Below are 20,030 nucleotides of genomic sequence, written 5' to 3'. Positions count from 1 at the left end.
CCCAGGTCTTGTACAGCATTAGAACTACTACATGGGCTCTTGACATCTCATTAAAAATTAAGAAGGTTATAAACCTGCAGCTTACAGTGATGGTGAATAAAATGTGGTTGTTTTCTTAGTGAGGAACTGGTACAATCCAGCCCCTTCTGTTGCTTGGAAAACAAGCTGTAGTGGAGTGCAAAGATGAAGTTATATCTTGGTAATGAGAAAACAGATGCAAAAACCCCTGACTGTACCTGAAGTGAATTTTCCCTTTGCGTCATCAAAGCCTGACACGCTCAGTTAAAATAACCTTTGGTAAGTGGCTGGGTTGATGCACTACATGCAAATGAACAAAGGATCTCTTAATCAGCAGTTTGGAGAGACTCGAGTATCACTCACGGACAATGCAAAACAACTGAATGCATTTCATTACTTTGCATTTAAAGTAGAAAGGTGATGAACACGTCATCCTCTCTGAATGCAGTCTCCTGTAGTTATTCTGAGTGTTTTACTGATATATGGACTCTTCACCTGTATCTCTATGGGAAAACAGCTGTGGAGGAACATCTCTTTCAAACAGATGCCTCTTCTCTGTGTACAGTCAGCAAGCAGTTGTTCTGAGCCTATTCTGGTGGAGCCGGGAAGCCCATTTTAAGTAATAGAAGACAATTTTAAGGGTTATGTAGCTTAGAGGTTCAATTTATGAACCAGCTGGTGAATCGTTTTGAGGTTTCTTTGACAATCTCTCCAAAGAATTCTGGTGTCTAAAGATTATTTTATTATCAATATGCAGTCATGCAGGTCAATGTTCTTTTCGTTTGTGAAGCAAATGACATCAAACAAATGGCATTGTAAAGCCTAAAAATCCAATATAAATATGTAGTGCTCATCCCCACTTGATGAGACCAAGGTATTTTTCTACCTCAAAATAACACCGTGAAATATTTAATTTTCACTTTTTTTGTTATAATAAACCACATGGGATCTCTATTTTGACAGCATTTTACTTTGAAGTTAAACCTATCAAGCCGTGGGAGAGCTATGATGGTGATTAGGCTTTTTGAGGTTTTTTTTCCTCCATGAGATAGATTACACTTGCAAAATGCTTTTGGCTGACTCACTAAACAATGTTTAAATGTACAGGAAATGCTTCTGTGACAAATGCGTAGTGGATTTATATTTCAGATTCAGAAAACTGTGTCTTTGCCATTTAGCTCCCATAATCAATCTATTGTGTTAATAACAATGTTTGAATTCACGAACAGGAGGCGAGCCAAGGATCCAAATGTTACTGAGGAAGGGCTGCACCGTGTCTCAGCTGCAGCTGGTAGATGATGCTGGATCAGGTGTGGGTTCCTGTTGTGCAAGACGAATGTCTCAGCAAGGAAATGATGTGGCTGATGCTTGATACCCTCTTTGCTGGGCCACTTGCTGATCATCTCTTGGTGTAGGTCGTAAAACTGGGTGATACTTCAGAGTTAGGGTCCTCTGGCTTTGTTTTTGGGAAGGGAGCAGAGCTAGGTCTAGGGCAAAGCTGGGTGGGCATGGGCTTTGCTCTGAGAAATGCCCTCCAGGAGCGGGAATAGGGACAGCAATAGGAGCGGTTGCAGGAACGTCTTTCCTCATGAAGGCTGGTAGGACTACTGGAAACAAAAATAAGCAAGAGCAGGTTCAGATGCACTTGATTATTTAATAACCTGTGTTAATAAGCCCGTAGGCTAGCAGGCTTGTGGTTCTCACATTTCTATAGCTTGCTTGCTGTTAAGTGAAGAATACTGTGTTTACAGCAAGTGAAAGGTTTGGAGGATATCAAGTTTGTATTAGAAAACAGAAGTGGGAAAGCTCTTAAGCAGTATATAGAAGGTTTCAGATAAAGACAAATCTGCAGTCTGAGGGCTTCTGGAGTGCCTCATTTGAGACTGGAGTGAAGCAGAGAGATGCGAAGTCTCATAGTTTCTTTATTTAGGCTTTCTTAAAACCAGCAAATTTGGAAGCTAGGACAACACTAGTCTATGGTTTGGCAGGCAATACAAAACAGTGCCAGAGTAGGCTAGTTCAATAAACCTAAGCCCATAATAGAGCTAGGGATAGTAAAAAGATGAAAAATCACCAGCAAATGAGTTGCTGCATGTTTGAAGTGACCAAGGGATAATTTTGGTTTGGGGATTCAGAGCCTGATGCATCAGTAATGTTCCTGCCATCGACCAGGTTTGATTTCCTCCCATAAAGAAATACCATCACCCTTACTCTGCAGTCTTATCTCACACAAGTACTCTGAGGAAAGATGCATTAGGAATGTCAGTATTTGCATATTATGCTAGCAAACTTCCAGGTGGGAAATGCACCTCAGCTTTCTGTGGGATAGCTTCTTTCAGCTCAGTCTGCATTAGTGTGTCAATACAAACTTGTAGTGTAATGCACAGATTTGTGCTGGCAGCAGAGAGATCAGCACTTCCTCAGGCTCTCGTCAGCGCTCCCTGTTGCCAGTTCCCAAAGAACTGCCTCCACTTGAAACGTAGATTTTTGTGTGTGTGTGTGCAATTATACAGTTTTTCTGTGAAATGAAGTGGTGCCTCTATTTTTGTTTTTTATCCGTAAGTGATTTTTTCCTTGAAGCATGTGCTGTTCCTTTACAGGAAATGAGGATTGCGCAAAACTGAATTTCTTTTTAGGTTTCTTGGAAGCTATAGCTTTTGAGAACAACTGGAGTGGCAACTGGGGAGCCACATTAAAAGAGTGTTGTTGCCTTTTCCTTTGGAGACAACTTCATATCTGTGTTCTGAAGTTTTTTCAAAGCCTTCTGTTGACAAGGGATGCAGAAAATACTGAAGCTGCTAAATTCAGTTTTTAGTGTGCTGTCTTCCATAGTGTCACGTAGGGGAGAGTGCACCGTCTGTTTCCCTCAGTGCCTGTTCCAGTCTGTTCTTCACTTGGGATGAAGGTGTGTGTTTGAATTGATGGAAAGCTAAGGCCAAACCCTCCAGGCTATGGGAGGTTTTTTATTATTTAGCAAAATTGCTTGGGCACTGCTGAATGTTTGGGGGTAATGTAACTTAAATGCTTTAGGTTTTCAAGCCTGACAGTCCAGGTTCAGTGCTGCTTGTGAGGATAATCACATTAATTACTTTAATCACAGTCTCAAACACATGACTATGAAGAGCAATGTTCAGCCTTTTGTGATTACTATGGGATGAAGTACTGTACTGAAAGAAAAGCATTCTGAATTTGCCTATTCCCTGGTTTAAGTCAGTAACTCTCTGCCAGTGCAAAGTGTTTTAAGAAATTGTCCACAAAAATGTTTCTGTTGTTGGAAGCTGAAATTTCTGAAGGATTTGAGTAGGTACATGCTGCTGGTTTGATCTGTTAAGTAGACAGAAGTTATAATTCAGAGGGTTTTTAACCAGTCACCTGTTCCTTCTACCCCAAAATTATTCAATATCCAAAGCGCACAGTGGACATATGGGAGATCAGATGTCCTGCTTGAGTGAATATCTAACCAACATGAGCAGCTCCAACAGAAGAAAGCGGTAATAGGCTTAGCAGTAAGTGCATTTGCTGGGATTGTGGGGGAAGAGAAAAATGAAGATTTGATCCAGTCTCCCACATGAGTGCCAAAAAAAACCCACCCCAGCTCAATTATGCACACAGGCATGACAGGGATTTAAAAAAAAAACACAAAAGAAACCAAAACCCCAACCAAATGCAGTTCTGAAGGTTGTATGACAGGTGTTTTCTAAGAAACCTCTCTTTGGCTTTGGCTCTGTGCCCTATATGCCCACATAAGTTCAGGGATACTTTAGAGATGGATAGGCAAGTATGGAGAAGATCAGAATTTTCCAAGTAAAAAACTGGAGGTTTTTTCATCTTTTTTTTTTCATCAGCGACGGATGGATTTGTAGGTGTCTAAAAATATGTAGCAATGTTGGTGTTAGAGCATTTCTTAAGTTGTGCAAGTTGTTCTAAACTTTCTGTGACTGAAGTGATAAGTTGAACAGTTACAGTAAATAGAGTAATATTTTGATTGGTATGAAACCCTTCACTTCTTCTTGATGTCTAATTAGCGTAGCTCCGAATGTCAAATATTTATGCGCTCTACCCAGCGTTGTGCTCACTTCAGTGGGGCTCCATCTGGCTCTGCCTTCCCTGAAGCCTGTTCGTCTCCGAACGAGCTCGCCCATACTCGGCACTGGTGCTGGATCCCACCTGTTGCCCATCAGGTCTCCTGAACTGGAAGGGAGCTCTTCCCTCCAGCAAATCTGGGTGGCAAGTAGTGCTGTGCAAAACCACAGATGAGCCAGTCTGTGACAATTTTCACTCCGTGAGTGTAACTCTGAAGCGCGGGCTGAGGAACGTCATACCAAGTCCTTACTAAAAGCCGCTGATGGTACGTTCTTGCTAAATGAAGCCATAGTAGGCCTGTAGACCACCAGTAATGTAATTCCTTCGCACAAAATCTCCCACAGCAGAACTGGTAAGAGCATGTGGTGTCGAAGCCTTTTGTATTCTCAGGGAGTTCGGTAGCAACTGTATTACAGACCTGAGCAGAAGCATGGGGGTGTCTTCTGGTTGTGACTTCTTCATCTTGAGTTATAATACAACCTACAACTCTTCAGTTAGAAAATGGATGACCAATGCTTATCTTTAGGCCAAAGTGCCAGACTTTTGTGTGCCTCTCCTATCTGGGATGCGTTGATAGTGCAAACAAAGCTTATATTTCTTAGTATGTTTGCTGCATTATGGTGCTTACCCAGTTCTAGTTTCATAAATGTATCTTCTGCATCTACCACATGTGTTTTGTGTGTCCCATAGCCAGCTACTGAACATGTGAAGCTATATGATTAAAAACCATGTATTGAACAGGTTTCCCATTGTTTTTCTACTTTTCAAAATTTGATTAGCGAGTAGTTTGGATGATCTAATGGTCGTACTGGAACTCCTTGGGAAACGGCTGTGCTTCAGCTCTTTCTTTGGGATTTAGGTTGGTTTGTCATCAACCGAGAGTCGCACTGAGTTAGCAGTGATGGGGGAGAAAGCTGGAGATTTATGCCAGCTTTGGGAGACCAAGAGCATTTTGGAGGAAGATGGGGATTCACTGCGAGAGGCTTTAGCAGCTGAAAGGCTTTCAGCCCTTGGTGAAGTCAGAGATGAAAAAAATAAGGTTCAGGTAGTCCCAGATGAAATGGCTGAACTCGTGTAACGCGCGCTTTGCAGCGAGCAATGGGCTGGCGAACCGCGTGCCACGGCTGGGGGCTCACTGGCAGGGAGACCTCAGCGGAGTCAGGAGAAACTGTGAATCGAGCAGTGGGAAAATTCTATAGAGTATCTGACCAGTTTACTGCTTTTATCTTGCGGTACTTTGAAAATGGCAAACTCAAAATAATCAGACAGCCTCTTTCTCTGCAAAATAAGTTAATGTGGATAAGAATGAATTTAATGACTTAAAATATCAGTATAACTGACCTTCCATATGAATTTCTGCTTTCAGGTATTGGAAATTTGACTGAAGTCTACGTATCATGCACTGGAGAAGGTAACAATTCTTTAATACTAATTTTGATTTGTTGGTGATATTAATTTCTATTCTTTCTTAACGTCATTGCATTGAATGTCAAAATCTTCTCTGCATTGTTTGTGCCTTAGACTAAAGAACCTGCCCCCTAGTTTCTCAGTACACTGACAGTGGGTTTTGTTTACCTGTTTAAAAGAACATATCAGAAGTCTGCATTTAAGTTCATAGGGTGTATATATTGCATTTATGCAATTCTACTTTGGGAGGCTTACAGAAAACAGAACAGCTTGCCTTCAGAAAACTATTTTTGTAAATGTACCATTGTTTAAAAGAATGTATATAACTTAAAGAATGAACCTGCTACAAAAGGATATTGATATCTTGTTATTGATAGTGGGTTTTGTTTTGCTTTCTGGTTAGGCTCTTATTTTTCTTGTCAAAGGATTTTCAAAATTGGTGTTTAATTAATCATTGAATGATTGACTCTACAGTTGAATTAGCCAAAAAACCTGTGGTTCTTCTGAAACTCAAATTTTCTTAATGGCATCTCAGCTTGAATGTCCAAAGGAATCAATATTGTTAGTTGAGAGGTGGGTTTTGCCCTATATATCCTGAAATTATCTTGTGGGTTTTTTGGTGTGGTGTTTTGTTTTTTGGTTTTGCCTTTTTTTTTTTTCCTGGAACAACATCAAGTATGAAACTTAGATTTAAGTGTGAAATATTTTGCTTTTTGGAGTGCCCAGCTCTGGTCCAGTCAAGAACAGAAGGCTGTGCCTTTCTGGCTGTGCTTTCCTCTGCACCCCTACTATGTTGCTTTTGCCCTGTCCCAAAACTGCCCCGCCAAGCTTGGCTTCCATGTAGCCAATCTCCATGGATAAAATTGCTATCAAAGAACAACATACTTCTAAGTATGAATTATGTTTTCTCCAAAGGAGAACAAAACCTTTTCAGAGCGTACAATGAAATACTTAAAAAATAAATGTGGTTTTCCTTCTCAGTTTTAGACATTATTGCCCTGTCTGTTCAGAGAGATTACAGATGCCTTCCGATCAAAATATTTAATTTCTTAATTCTTCTTTTCCTTGGAGTAATTCAGAATTTTCTCCTTAGTCCTGGGTGGTGTTTACAGTGAAAACTGAACTACTGCTGTAGATCAAGTAAACTATTCTTATTCAGCTTGGGCCTTCTGAAATTTGCAAAGCTATCTTTGTGTGAGGTTTTCAAAGACAGTATGATAAATTTTGTGATATATCACTTTCTAATGGTCTGAAAGGAAAAGCTTATTTCTTAATATAAAAGATAACTTTGAATAATGGACTCCTCATCCCTTTGGACAGTACTCTTAAATTAGCCTCAAAGCCCTTCCTTGGGTGAAATCTCGTTTTCAGGTTCCCCATAGTAAAAAGGAGATACTGATAGGCATTTCATTTGGAAAGTGTTTTCAATCTGCTGATGAAAAGTACTTCTGAAGAGTTAGGCAACCTTGATTAATTGAGCCTGAATAAGAAGTGCAGGATCAAATCTCAGGATATTATTTTTAGGCTGCAGACTTGTGTCCTGCATTCCAAATCCTTAAATGCCAGTTTGATAGCAAGTGCGAATGACTGGAGTAGACAGCTATATCCATACTAGTAATGGCTTGCAAATGCTGACACCTCTGTAGACAGAAGAATGGAAATTGCTTTCTGTTTACAGAAATACGTAACTGTTTGGTAAACACTTCTCATTAGCGAGAATGTGATTGGAATTTGCATTGAATGCCTCAATTCTGTGATATAACTGGTGTGGCATTTGTAGTCAAGTGGTATTTTAAAAAAGTTAAGTGTGGATACTTAGCCAATACGAGTGCTTAAAAGTTCAGTGATGGGATGTGTCACGTTTAGGTCTGATAATGGGACCACAAGCCAGAACTGTGTTCTCGTGGGGGGGTCAGAGCAGCAATCTGATCTAAGCCTCTGAGATGTCTGAGTGGAGAACTTGTACGAACTTTGTGTGTCTAAAACCTGCCCCTTGCTGGTGGGGCTCTTGACCAGCAGCATACCTTGAGATCCAGCTCTGTGCTTTTAAAGAACTACGCACAGCACGCTTTTTAGGGAAGTGAGGGATCACACGTGGTGTTATGCTTGACAAAAGTACACTTATGGGGACTGCAAATTCAGGTTTTATACACATTTCATTTCTAAGGGAGGGAAGGATTTTCTAACCCAGACTCCTAAGCAGCACGTGGTCTTTGCTCAGCTATAAGCAAGGCACAGAGGAAGCCAAGTTTGGGGTTTTGCTTCTGGTCTGGTGAACCAAAACTGGCTGTTGTTTACCTAAGTGACTCAGTAAGTACAGATTTGAAAGGAAACATTTGTGCATTGTAATAGTATAATTATAAAATTCTACTTTATTACCTGTCAAGCTAATTAAAACAGCTACAGGCTAACAGTCATCTTGGAAAGCTTGTAGCATCTGTGCATTGTATTCAACAACCAGGCTTACAGTGTAATTGTAATTAGAAATACTACCAGCAGACACAGTGTACAGTTGTGCTGGAGGAATGTCCTTGCCTGCATAGAAGTACTGAATGTGCTGGGTAATAGCTCTAGGAAAAGAAATGATAATGAATATGCTTTCTGCTTTATAGTCTGAATAGCAGTTAATTACAGCACAGTTTGAAACTGTGGGGTCTTTCTTTCTCCACTGTCATCCAGCACCAAAGTGGTAGCTTCCCATTTGCTGGGTGTGTGAATGTTTGTGTCTTGTAGCTCTTGGCTACCTGAATCTGGAGAACTCCTGCTCATTCCAGGTGGAAACTTGCTCAGTTGGAAGTGCTGTGGGTCAGAGTGCAAGAGGATTACTTGGATATAGCCTTACTGCATGTAATTTTTAGATGACTCTTTAAAAGACAGTTGTTGTTGTTTGTGATCTCCAGGCGTCCCTCTGTTTCTCAAGATCCATAGAAAATAACTGTCCTCCTCCCGAGACTCCTTATTGCCAGATGCGTCTGCCACCACGTCCTCTTACTCCTTTCCTACTTCTTCTCTGAAGGTCTCCTAGGTCCTTTCCTCCTTTATTATCTCCTGGTTTCCTTCCCTGCTGGTTCCTTTCTCCCTCCCAGCACCTTCCGTGCCCCTCTGCCAGCCCTCTCTCCTTCAGCAATTCCTTCTCTCCCATGAGTTGGGTTTCTCATGCCACCAGTGCTCCCCTTTGTGTGGGAAACCTGAGCAATTAAAACTGAATCAATTGTTCTAAAGTAATTTGAAAAACTGAATTAGCAAAACCGCCATTTTACGGTGGATTTAGTGGTGTCTTTTAAAAGATGAGCAGTCTCCGCTCTCCTTGAAGTGGCACCTCAGAGTTGCTAATTTTACAGCAGAATGAAATGACAACTTTTTGATACATACAACTTGGATTATGATTAATTATTGCAGGGGCAGCATTTTGCTTGAGATTTTTCCTTTTTCTTATGTAGCAGTAATATTTAGGATGGAATACTCACGACTTGACTTTTCTTCACAAGAACATGATGAATACAAAAGCACCAATCAGATACTTGAACAAAACTTTTAACAAAGTTATGTTAAAAGTCACGGGCACCTGCCCAGATCTCTCCCTTGCAAGCAGGTTTTGGAAGATGAGCTATTACCTAAAGAGATGTGCCTCGCTTCAGTGAGAGCTTTCTCTTGGAGTTGTGCAGAACTTTCAGAGTGTGTTGTCTCTCAGAATATGTGTGAAGATACATGTTGTCTGTGTTCTCTGAGTGGGTATATGGGGCTGAAAATAACACCAACAAATGTCTGGTAAGGCAGCAATGCCATTACTTATGATATCTGATGCAAAGAATATTTCTGCGTGAAGCAAACCTGCCCTTCTGCACTTCTTTGATATTGTAAAGAGATTATTGTGGCCTTACAAGAAGGTTAAGATGTCATGAAGTTTAATATACTCTGAAAATAGTCCTGTTAAAGCCACTGTTGCTTGTGATTGATGATGCAGGTTATGATGGTAGTTTTAAATCTTGTGTTTATGTGTGCAAATTGCTATTTTCCAGCCTCTTCAAGGTTGCTAACTTATCTTATGGTGCAGCCCATGTTTAAGGATTTCATGTTGCATTAGCCTTTGATTAAGGGGAAAGTAACTTTGATGATAAAATGCTGCTAAAAGTGGTTCTGTGGACTAGCTTGGAATAATTTATCAATCATTCTTCATGACGGAGAGCATATTTTGGACATGAGAGTCACCCTTTGAGGATTAATATTCTGAGATAAACAGCTAATGGCTGTTGGATGATTATGGTCAAAAGCAATTACTATGGTATTTTTAAACCGTTCATTACGACAATAAAGGCTTACTAAACCAAGTAAGTTTTAAGCCATTGCTTAAATAGCTAGGTCAAGATGCATCAGCCTTGATTCAAAGGTGTTATTGAATTACAGAGTTGCTGACACTTCCCTACTGCCTGCTCTGGCAGAGGCAGGTCCCGGCAATTGCTTTTGCCTATTTTGCCTTTTTTTTTTCCCCCCCTATTAACTGAACTTTCTGCACCCTTTAGGTTAGCAACTAAGCCAGTTGGCAGTTTTATTGAGTCCCCTGTAAACAGCAAAGTAAACATGTATTTTACAGATATCATGAAGAACATTTCACAGCTGGCTTATGTTTATGGGCAGGTGTCACTGTCTGCTGCTTATCCTCTGGGATTCAGGTTTCCTTTCTCCTGCCTCCTTTTTTAATTTCTGCAACGCTATTGTCAGGTGAGCTTAAAAGTATAGAGGAACAGTATATTGTGAGGACAATTCCTGAACTGCTAGAAGATGGAGCTTTCTCATGGATGTAAAGGTGGTAGAGTCTGCAAGCAAAAGTATGTCCGAGATAAACTACTTCTATTTAATAAAAAAGGGAGAGCCTTAGACAACAGATACAGGTAGCTGCTGTCAGAAGCACTACTTAGAAGGAATGAGGAACTGTCTTATGAAGGGATTACTGTATTGAGAAATAAACTGCTGAATCACTGGAAGCAAGCAAGCAATACAGAGTCTAGAGGCTTTGGAAAAAATAAAACGGCTGTTGTAATTTAATTAAAATCACAGTAGGATTTGCTGTTTGAGATAGTACATCCGTCATCCCGTATCTCATGGTGGCTGGTGCCTCAAGGGATACTTAAGTGAGTGTAGAGCTCCTGAGAAATGCTGGAATGACAGGATTCTCCATTTACTCAGACATGCCTTTTCCCCAACACACCTATTGAGTTTGGACTGCTGCTTGGTTGTCATGTATTTGACACTTTTTAGCAGATTGTTAATTTGAATGGAGAGTCCTAGTTTATCCTACAAACTGGAAGAGGAACACTATATGCTTTCTTGCAGATAATCAATTGCTAACAAGATAATATTGAGGATAGCTAAATTCAATGAGATTTATTGTGTTTAGTACCTTATAAGTATTGTGGACATAGGTGGACTTCTAAAATCAAAAGCAATGTTTTGCCCCTTTCAAAACTTCTTTTTAGGAAGTAATTTAAGCTAGAACAGTTGCTCACATTTCTAGAACACATGGGTTTAAAAGGCTCCCTGTAGGACCTGTGCCAGTTTGAGTTATTTGAAAAAGTCTATCCGCCTCCTTGTGATTGAAGAACTATAAATTCATTCACTAATCTTAACTTGATAAGTAAATTTCAGACCTGTGCCTCTGTACTCAATGTTTTGTAGTTAGCCAGGGAAAAAAGCGTTAGTAATCTGCAAAGCCCTTTTCAGAGGGAGACTTTCTTCAGCTCAAGCATCTTGATCAGAATCCAGCATCAAAATGGACATGAAAGAGCTTTCTCAGGTGTGGAAGCTGTAGAACACTGAATACAACTATGCAAATGCCCTGTGTGACGTGGCAAAGTTAAAAGCAGAATCCTTCTTGGGTTGAAGCAATGGCTGTCGTAATTATAAATATTGAAAGTTATTCTCTTGGGCTCTAAAATAAGGGAGAGAGCAGTTAGAGGCAGCCTGCTTGAAGGTATGCAGCACAGAGGAACAAAAGGCTGAGAAGGTAAAGCGCAGCTTTAGCAAGACAGCTGTAGCGAGCCTTCCTTCCCAAACTGTAGCACAACGACAACCTATGCAATAAGCATTAAATAGGTTTGTAGAAAGGAAATTTGATCTCTTTCCTTTTAACCCAGCTTTCCCAGGTTGTGGGGTCAGACTGGAGAGAACTGGGAGGCAGCAAGCTGCTGGCAGGGGAGGAGGAGGATGGGGAGTAACAGCAGGTTGTGCTCTGCTGTACAAGTGTGCCTGGGCAGAGCATCTTCCTCCTGTGGAGTTTGCAGTTCTAGGTAGCTGTGCTTGGTCTCGGTGTGCTCAGGTATTACTTAGGATGAGTCAATAAGACGCATCAATTGTTTAAATGCTTTTATTTTTGTAGTTGACTTCTTCAGCTTTCAGTGCAGCTGGCTGGTGAGCTGACTAAAGAGACTTTTCTTCCAAGCAAATGTTTAAAAGAAAAAAGTTTATTTCCACAAGCCCTCATTAAAAGCGAGTATCTGTTGAAAGCTTTTTGTCGGCAGACCGTTGGCGATGGCTGTCTCCCAGGGCCCAGCTGTACAAAGGGAGGACAGCGGGATTTCTGGGATGCTCAGCGTGAGAGCCGTGTGTCCGGGAGGCTGAGACCCAAAGCCTGGCTGGTGACGTCCTACCTGGGTGCTTTTCACTGCTGAGGCTGTGGACCTGCAGGGTTTGGGAGCTGCAAATCAAATGAGGTTTAAGGTTTTTCTTTTAAGTATTTAAAGATGCACTTGTGATGTTTGAGGGGCTGAGTGGCAAGGGAACTTGAATAGCCTCCGCTCGTTTCATCGGTGACATCCATGGTGCAAATCAGAAAAGGCCTGAAACACCCGTAAAAGGAGCTCTGTGAAGGAGATGAACTCCGGTTTGAGATACGGATCAATTTTGGTCAGATTCAATTGCACCAGTTTTTGCGTTTCTTGCTACAGGTGGGACAAGAGGTAGGCACTGGTCTTGACCATTACTAAAATGTCGCCTTGGCTATCAAATCTTGTGTTAATCATTTGAAATGCCTTGAATATGCCCTTAGCAATTTTCAGTAGCATCAATTAACATTTGGGAAATCAATTTCCGACTACTAGAATATTAAACGTTTGCTTTAGAAATGTAAATGAGGTGTACCAACTTTGCATCTCACATGCCCCTTAACCCAAATATTCATGAGGCAAAAAATGCTAAAGTCAGCAAACACGAAGGCGTGTTTTGGTGCTGCAATTATGAAATATGAAATGATTGCTGCCAGTGTTGATACTGCACCAGTGTACTCAAGTTCTTTGCTCAGATTCATGGTGCTGGACCACTTCTACCTCTGGCTAGAAATTAGGAAATCCCAAACTAAACCAATGACTGGGTGAAACACTAGAGCCTGTCTACCCCTCGTGGTTCCTTGTGACACACTTGATGCTTTTTCTCGTCTTTTTTTGGTTTTTTTTTCCCCCAAAGATTCTATTCCCAAGAAATAAACAACTTAAACAGAAATTAAGGTGCTTCAGGAAATACATAATTAGTTACAATTAATCTTTGCTTTACAGATTAAAATATTTAGTCTAATCTTTACTAGAACCTAATTGTGTCACCCTTTTACTGTTATCAACACAAAATATTATAAATATGACTCCGCAGGAAGGTGTTACAGCTTGACTGACTTGAAAGATGTTTGCCTGGTCTGTCTGTCTTTTCCTATATTGGTCTTAGGTGCATGTTTGCATCCCGTGCCCCAGCAAAAGCACTTTGACAAACTGATGCATTGCTTCAAAGGATCAATCTGCCAACTGAAGGAATGAGAAATATTCCTTAGGGCAAATCTTGAAGTCTACTTTGAATTTTGATTCTTAGTTTCTTTTACATATGAGCACAGTTGAATTTATTGTCTTTATTGAGAAGGAAAATAAGATCTTTTTGTTTGGCTTAATTCATTCAAACTGCTCTTAGGAAGAGCATCTTTGCCTCCTTACTTGGAAACGTGTCTTTTTTGTTTCAATTTCTCATAGTCTTTTTTTAAATGATAAAACTTCCTCTATAACATGTTGCTAGTTTTTTTTTTTTTTTCCATAGAATAGTTGAGTTTGGAAGGGATCTGTAGAGATGATGTAGTGCAACTGCCCTGCTCCAAGTTTTCTAGTAAAATGTTGTTATTTCAGTACTTATTGAGTGGCAGCTGTCCTCAATACACCATGTGGCATAAAGAAGGAATCAGAATATGACTCATCTTTTTGTCTCCAGTATGTAATTCCTTCTGGTCTTTTTTCATCACTTCAGCTCCCTTGCCACTTATAGATCTTTTAGAAGTTATCACTTTAGTCTCACAGCCACTATTTTCATTCCTCTTCACATAAAACAACTCCTTTCCATCACTTCTTTCCTGTAGCACTCTTACTATTAGGTCTGTATTTTCCTTTGTACTTCTGACTCATTACCAGTTATGAGTACGCAGCAATATATGGTAGTTGTCGCTGACTGTAATGTACTTATTTCAATAGCTTAACTACCCAATATTAGTATTTCCTGAATATGGAGCCATACAGCTAGTAAACTGTATTTCATGCTCTACTAAAGTTAATGGGAATTCGGATCAGCTTTGTGGTGCCCTACTTCAAACTAGTTCAAAGATCTATTTCCTCGTTTTCCTCTTAATCTTCGTTCCTCTCATTCCACAAGAATTATCACAATTCTACTGTATCACCTGCTTTGATATGCGAGATGTTATCTTCAGCACAGTCCTTGAAGTCTTTTTTTCTTCCACAGGAAGCAGATGGAAAAAACTGTTTTCATGCTGAACAGATGTGTCCTGATTTTCTTTGTTTTTGTTTAGGTTTTGCCACAGTCTGTTATCCTAGAATTAAAACACCTCCTCAGAGGCTGATGATTAGAGCTACCTCTCTTCCCCCTGCAAAATGTCACTATAGCATCCCTTTCACTTTTTCTTGATGACTTCTCTTAAAAGGTATGCTGTCCTGAGCTGCAGTAGGCTGGGCATCAAGTTATGCCACTTGAATGTGAACTTTCTTCTTTTTGACACTGCTGCACGAATATGTTGTTCATAATACCTTTATATACATCAAGATCTTCAACTTTCTGATCTTTAGCATTCAAGCATCCTAAATGGCTTGCACGCTGTTGGGGCCAGCTCACGTCCGTTCCAACTGGGCACAGCCTTGCTCCGAGATCAGTCGATGTGTTCCTTGTTTCCACCGAAGTGTATGAAAACCCACCCTAGTTTCTCTATTACTGTTTTTGCCTTATCGTTGACTTCTGTTGTACTTTATTGTACACCATTTTATAGCCAGCTACAGTCTTTCTGATGAATTTGTCCTGGGGGTTATATTGATTAGTTTGGCTAGGCTTCTTTTTAAACTGGAAGGATATCGGAAGGGAATGACAGACCCACCGAGGAAGTACGAGCTCCTTACTTTCTGGCACTCAGAAATACATGGGGCTTTTTTTTTTTTCAGCATCTGTTTGAGATTTCCATGTTGTGCACTAATTACAGTTGTCATTTCGTTAAGCTACGCCCAAGTTGGGGATGGAGGTGGTTATCTGCAGGCCCTGAAGTCTCAGCTGTTCCTGGCAAGAGGATCCCACGCTCCACGTGTGACACTGTGCACTAAAGCAGGAGGGCTTGTGGCTGTGGCACGTGGAGTACGCATGGGTGGTACCTTATTAAAATTCATCCACTGGTTTTCCTAATTAATTGCATTAGTGTGAACTTGGTGTTTCTAGGCAGGTGTAAGTGGTCTTTTTATAAAAACCCCTGGCCATGTTTGTCTTTTTCTCAAAGAACCGTGGACCTCGGCTTGCTCTCTCAGCTGCCGAGAGAGTCTGCAGCAGCTCGAAGTCATTATGCAGCGTTACAAATAACTTCAGACAGGAGATGTGCTACTTCTCTCTCCGGTGGACTGTTGCTCAGATCTGGAAGTTGCTTTGGTTTTCAAACAGAACTGTAGATCTGGACTAAGTCTGGGCATCCCCGTTTTATGCTGTCTCTTTGTTACTGTCAGAACTCATCATGTACATCTGCCAGACTGTACATGTGGCATGCGTGCTAAGTAACTTTGGTTTTTGCACAGTGAATCTCCCAAGGAGCTGCTGTCATCTTTGCTGGATTTTCGTTTCTTTGTCTTTAGTACTTTCTGCAACTTACTGCAAGTCACAAATCACGTCGTCTGTGCTGGTTATGCGAGCCTGGCTCTGGTCAGGGAGATGCAGTTTTTATGCCCTTGTAGATTTGGGTTTGCTTTGTATCTTTTGAGACCTTCTTTCCCCCTTGTACCCTGTGTCTACCATCTGCATTTTAGAGATACTTTTCAAGTATTTTTATAACCCTCTTATACTGTATTTTCAACTCAGTTAATTGTACCAAGTTCACTTTCTGTAGTAAAACACAAAGTGCTTGCAGTCCTTTTTGTTCTTCTGCTACAGCCTGTAGCAGAAAAAATCATCAGTTTCCAGATGACTTTCATTTTCCTTCCTAAGCCATTTTTGTGTAATTCTGCATTCCAATGCTCTCTCTGTACTAAAGCTCTTTATGCCGTGGTGTATTTTTAACTAATGATGTGTCACCGTACCAGCTTGGATTTTCTTGTATCTATTCTGTAAACAACTAAAGTTCCTTTTAAGGGGGAGGAGGAGGAGAAGAAACGGTGCCAAAGAGTTACAAGTCGTGTTCGTCTTCACGCAAGCAAAAGAGATCAGACTGGCCTAGGACCAAATTAATTAAATGTTCCATTTAGTGGAAGATGTCAGTTAGGAATAGATAATACTTTCCATCTGAAGTGCTTCACTGGTAGAGAATAACGTCTCTGTGTGAGCAAGCAGCTTCTGAATGTTACACAAATGTCAAAGCACTAGGAAAAGTTTTAGGGCTGAGACTTTGCTGGTGAATGTTATCTCCTGGCAGGTTTTTCAGCTCCAACTTTTCCATTAAGAGGGGCAGCGTCAGCAGAGTGCTGAGGGATTACAGGAGCCAGAAGGACCAAAGCATCATGGAATCAAAGGGAAACTCAGAGTAGTTATTCTTGTTAGTGGATTGCAGTGCCAGGTCCGTGAGGAGCGGGAGAATGTGCAGGTTTAGAGAATAATACTGGACTGAGTAGCCCTTACATTTATATTTAATGAACTTTTAATTGTGACATACAAGGAGGAGAGAAGAGTAAACCTTCTGGGATTAAGTTTGAGAAAGGAGTTAGGAAAAGGACTTGGTCAAAGTAATGCAATACATTGACAAGATTTTTTTCTTAGCAAAGTGTGTGGGGTGAGGAGGAAACTGTAATGCTTTCCTATTTATAATTTTCTGCATTAATTTAATATCATTGTAGTTTCTGAAACTTTAGAGGGAGAGAGATATACAGATCTGTATCTAAAATCAGTTACCTGGAGTGTGCGTTCTTAAGTTGCAGAAATGTAATTTCACATACTGTAGATAGGTAACTTTAATAACCATTTACTGATGTAATACTGCCCTCTGCTTAAGGAATGCCAAACTTCATTGCGTAGTTGTACACTTAAAACAAAACCTGCCTGAGCAAAAACTATGTGTATTTATATCCAGGATTTTGGATCTTTTTGTCTGCAAGGCTCGATCCCTAGTATTTGTGGGATGCAAAATGTGAGCACTGGCTGGATCAACTATATCGCAGGTGGATCATGTTATCCATCTGGTGTTGTGGATTCTCCTTATCGCTATGAAAAATAATGTGAAGTTTTTTTGTTGTTCTGCTCTAAAATGTTTATGTAATAATTTTAGTTTATAATAAGAGTCTTGACTAGAGGTTGTTAGGCAAAAGAATGAAGCTAATTTACATACCCATGAAAAATCAAAATGGCTCATTTTGACTAATTTGCTTGAAATTAATACCAAAAAAATGAAACATTATTTGCTTGTCACCTGAAGTGACTTGGTGCACTTGGTTCTGCCGCTGTACATCAGACATGTTGGTTTTGCTTGTAGCCACTGTAAGCGTATTTCATGTGGGGTAGCAATATCTTGAATTACCATTTTCAGAGAGGACATGGAGAAGCAGCCCCCCATTTCACATGTTCTTTTTTTTCTTTTTCTGGGATCAGCTTGTGATCCATTTCACAGACAAAAACTGTTTGACACTGATCTTCTGGGTGATCTCCATAGCACTGGTTTTTAATCCCATAAATATTTTTGTTTAGTTTTAACTATGCAAACCTGAGTCCACTTCTAATACTTTGGCCCAGGATTTGGCCAGCGCAATGTGGTACCTTGTGCGGTCCGTGATGTGATGCCCTCCGTGCTGGGGGCAGCCAAAACCTCAAGTGACAAAATACACGGGAGAGACCTGAAGTAGGTTACAAATGCAGATAGAAGTGTTGACACAGAATCAAGGCAGTACATGGACATCTGGTAGGATTTCTGGTTCCCGACTCGAGTGAGAAATATCAGAGGCGCTAATGTGATCACCACTTCTCTTGGGGTTTTTTTCTCCCGGTTGACCATGTCACTTCAGACTTCTCTTGATAGAGCCTCAGCTTGCAAGCACTCAGGCATGTCTCAGCCTTAACCAAGGAATTAAGCCATCTGGGCTGGAAGAGATTAAAATATTAACAAGAGTATAATCAAGATATAGAGTCCCTGACAGCTGTCTGCTGCTCACTAAGGTATAACCTCCTGCCTGCAGAGGTGAAGGGGTTTGCACCATGCAGGAGGAGAGGAAGCTTGCAAAGTCCCCCCCATGTTCTCCTGCCCGCTCCTGTCCCACCAGGCTTGCAGGACCTCCCCGAGTTAGTGTGTGGCACGCAGATGTACTGCGCGTTCAGCTGATGTAAATCCCTGTCGCTCTGTTAGCTGCGCTGGAGTGATGGTGATCTGTTCAAACTGATCATCTGTCCCAAATTCTGCCAGTTAGTGCTCGTGGGAAAAAAAGCCAATTTCAGAATTCCCTTCTCAAAGTCTGGGGTCAGTAACACAAAGTGACGGAGTTAAAACTCTGCATTTTATAGGAATATTAGATGTGATATGTTCTGCTTTATTAAGAAAATCTGTTTGGCATTCTGTTACAGAAGAACTAATTGGCTCCGTAGTAAGTGCATAAATTAGGGTTGCCTTATGCAACACCACTGATTTATGCACATTGAGGTTTGAAAATGTTCTAGGCATCTTTAGATGAGATGTGCAGTTTTGGTAAGTTAAAAAATGGCAAAATGACTAAGGGATGTATGTGTTTGTGAATCTTCATCCCAAAGCATACGTGTGCAATTGTGCAATAGGTAAAATACTAGGCAATATATAAGGTATGTAAGATAAAGAGTGTTTAAAGCTTCCTGCTGTTCTCCATTTATCACACATGACCAGATAATTCACAACTTGTAATTATTGGCCTAATTTAGCATGATTTCCTTATAACAGAGTGTGTGATGATTAATACCTTATCTTATATTTTCAAAATGAATCAGTGAACATTTGTCTCCATAAAGTTATGGAGGAAAGCACTGAGACATGGAAAGGTATGGGCAAGTGTGATGTCATTTTTTTTTAATTTTATTTTTTCCTCATGATAATACTTGGAGAAACAGTCCCTGAATTACACAGCAGCCTTTTGTCCTCACTGAAATGAGCTGAGTGTCCAATGCTCCTGGAATCCTGAAACAGGAGAAGAGATGGAAGGTCAGGGGCTCAGTTCTGCGGCAAGCCAGGATAAGAAGCCCCAGTCCACACTTCCATGAGTCAGAAGAAGCAGAGATGTGGCAAAGTGAATAGTTCTCCCAGAAAAGCACAGGAAAGTAACACAGAGAAATATATTTTGCATCCTGCAGCGTGACTGTGGGAGGGACCGTGTGCCCAAGGGGCTCCCATGGGACCCTTCCCCATTTTCCTGCAAACTGAAGTGCACCATAGATGCATCAAATCTGTTGTGAATATCAAAAGTTAACCTCTGATATTGCAAGTTTAGTCCATTATTTTAACAAAGTATATGGACCAATTGGTGTGTCTGGCAGAGAAAGTTGGTGTTTTCTAGACCTCTGCTCTATTAGGAAATGCAGGAGGCCTCGGACTTTACCCTGTGGGAGCAAATGTATGCAAGATAGGGCTTTAGTTGCATCAGAATAGATTCGCGTTATAAATTGGAGGAAAAAAAAAACCTTAGCAGGAGGAAAAGTATTGGAACTGAGTTTGAAATACGGGTCTCTATCTTTGGATGGAGCACAGGGTGGATAATCACTGTCAGGAATGCCTTTATTACGGGCATTTGTAACGAAGATTTAAGGTCCCCTAAGGTCGTGCCTTCTCACGGCCCCTGCAATACTTCATGAGAGCCAGACCATGTCCTGAAGGAAAGGCATCATTCTGGCAGCAGGCTGTATGGAGAAATCAGTCGAGAAGTGCTTACAGCTTGACTGGGTTTCAATCAGAAATGCTTTGGAGTACAGAAATGATAACATGGAATTTCAGTTTACTATGTGTACGAGGAGGACTGTGTTAATGGAGACTGGGGCCAACGGATGCCTTTATTTCCATTTAAGTGGTATGAAAGGCTGCCTTTGGA

The 20,030-nt window shown here is 40.8% G+C and overlaps 1 protein-coding gene across 1 annotated transcript in view; it reads left to right on the top strand.

The window, feature by feature from the left end:
- Nucleotides 1-5,472: 5,472 nt before the first annotated feature.
- LOC142042644 (contactin-4) overlaps nt 5,473-20,030 on the top strand; it is a 307,150-nt gene continuing 292,592 nt past the window's right edge. Inside the window, exon 1 of the mRNA XM_075052777.1 lies at nt 5,473-5,512. The gene's annotated coding sequence lies outside the window, so the exon portion shown is untranslated. The remainder of the gene's footprint in view (nt 5,513-20,030) is intronic.

The sequence above is a fragment of the Buteo buteo genome, chromosome 21 (genome assembly GCF_964188355.1).
Source record: "Buteo buteo chromosome 21, bButBut1.hap1.1, whole genome shotgun sequence".
NCBI classification, from domain to species: Eukaryota; Metazoa; Chordata; class Aves; order Accipitriformes; family Accipitridae; genus Buteo; species Buteo buteo.
The sequence above is the reverse complement of the archived record's forward strand: the minus strand, read 5'-3'. Positions and strand labels throughout refer to the sequence as shown.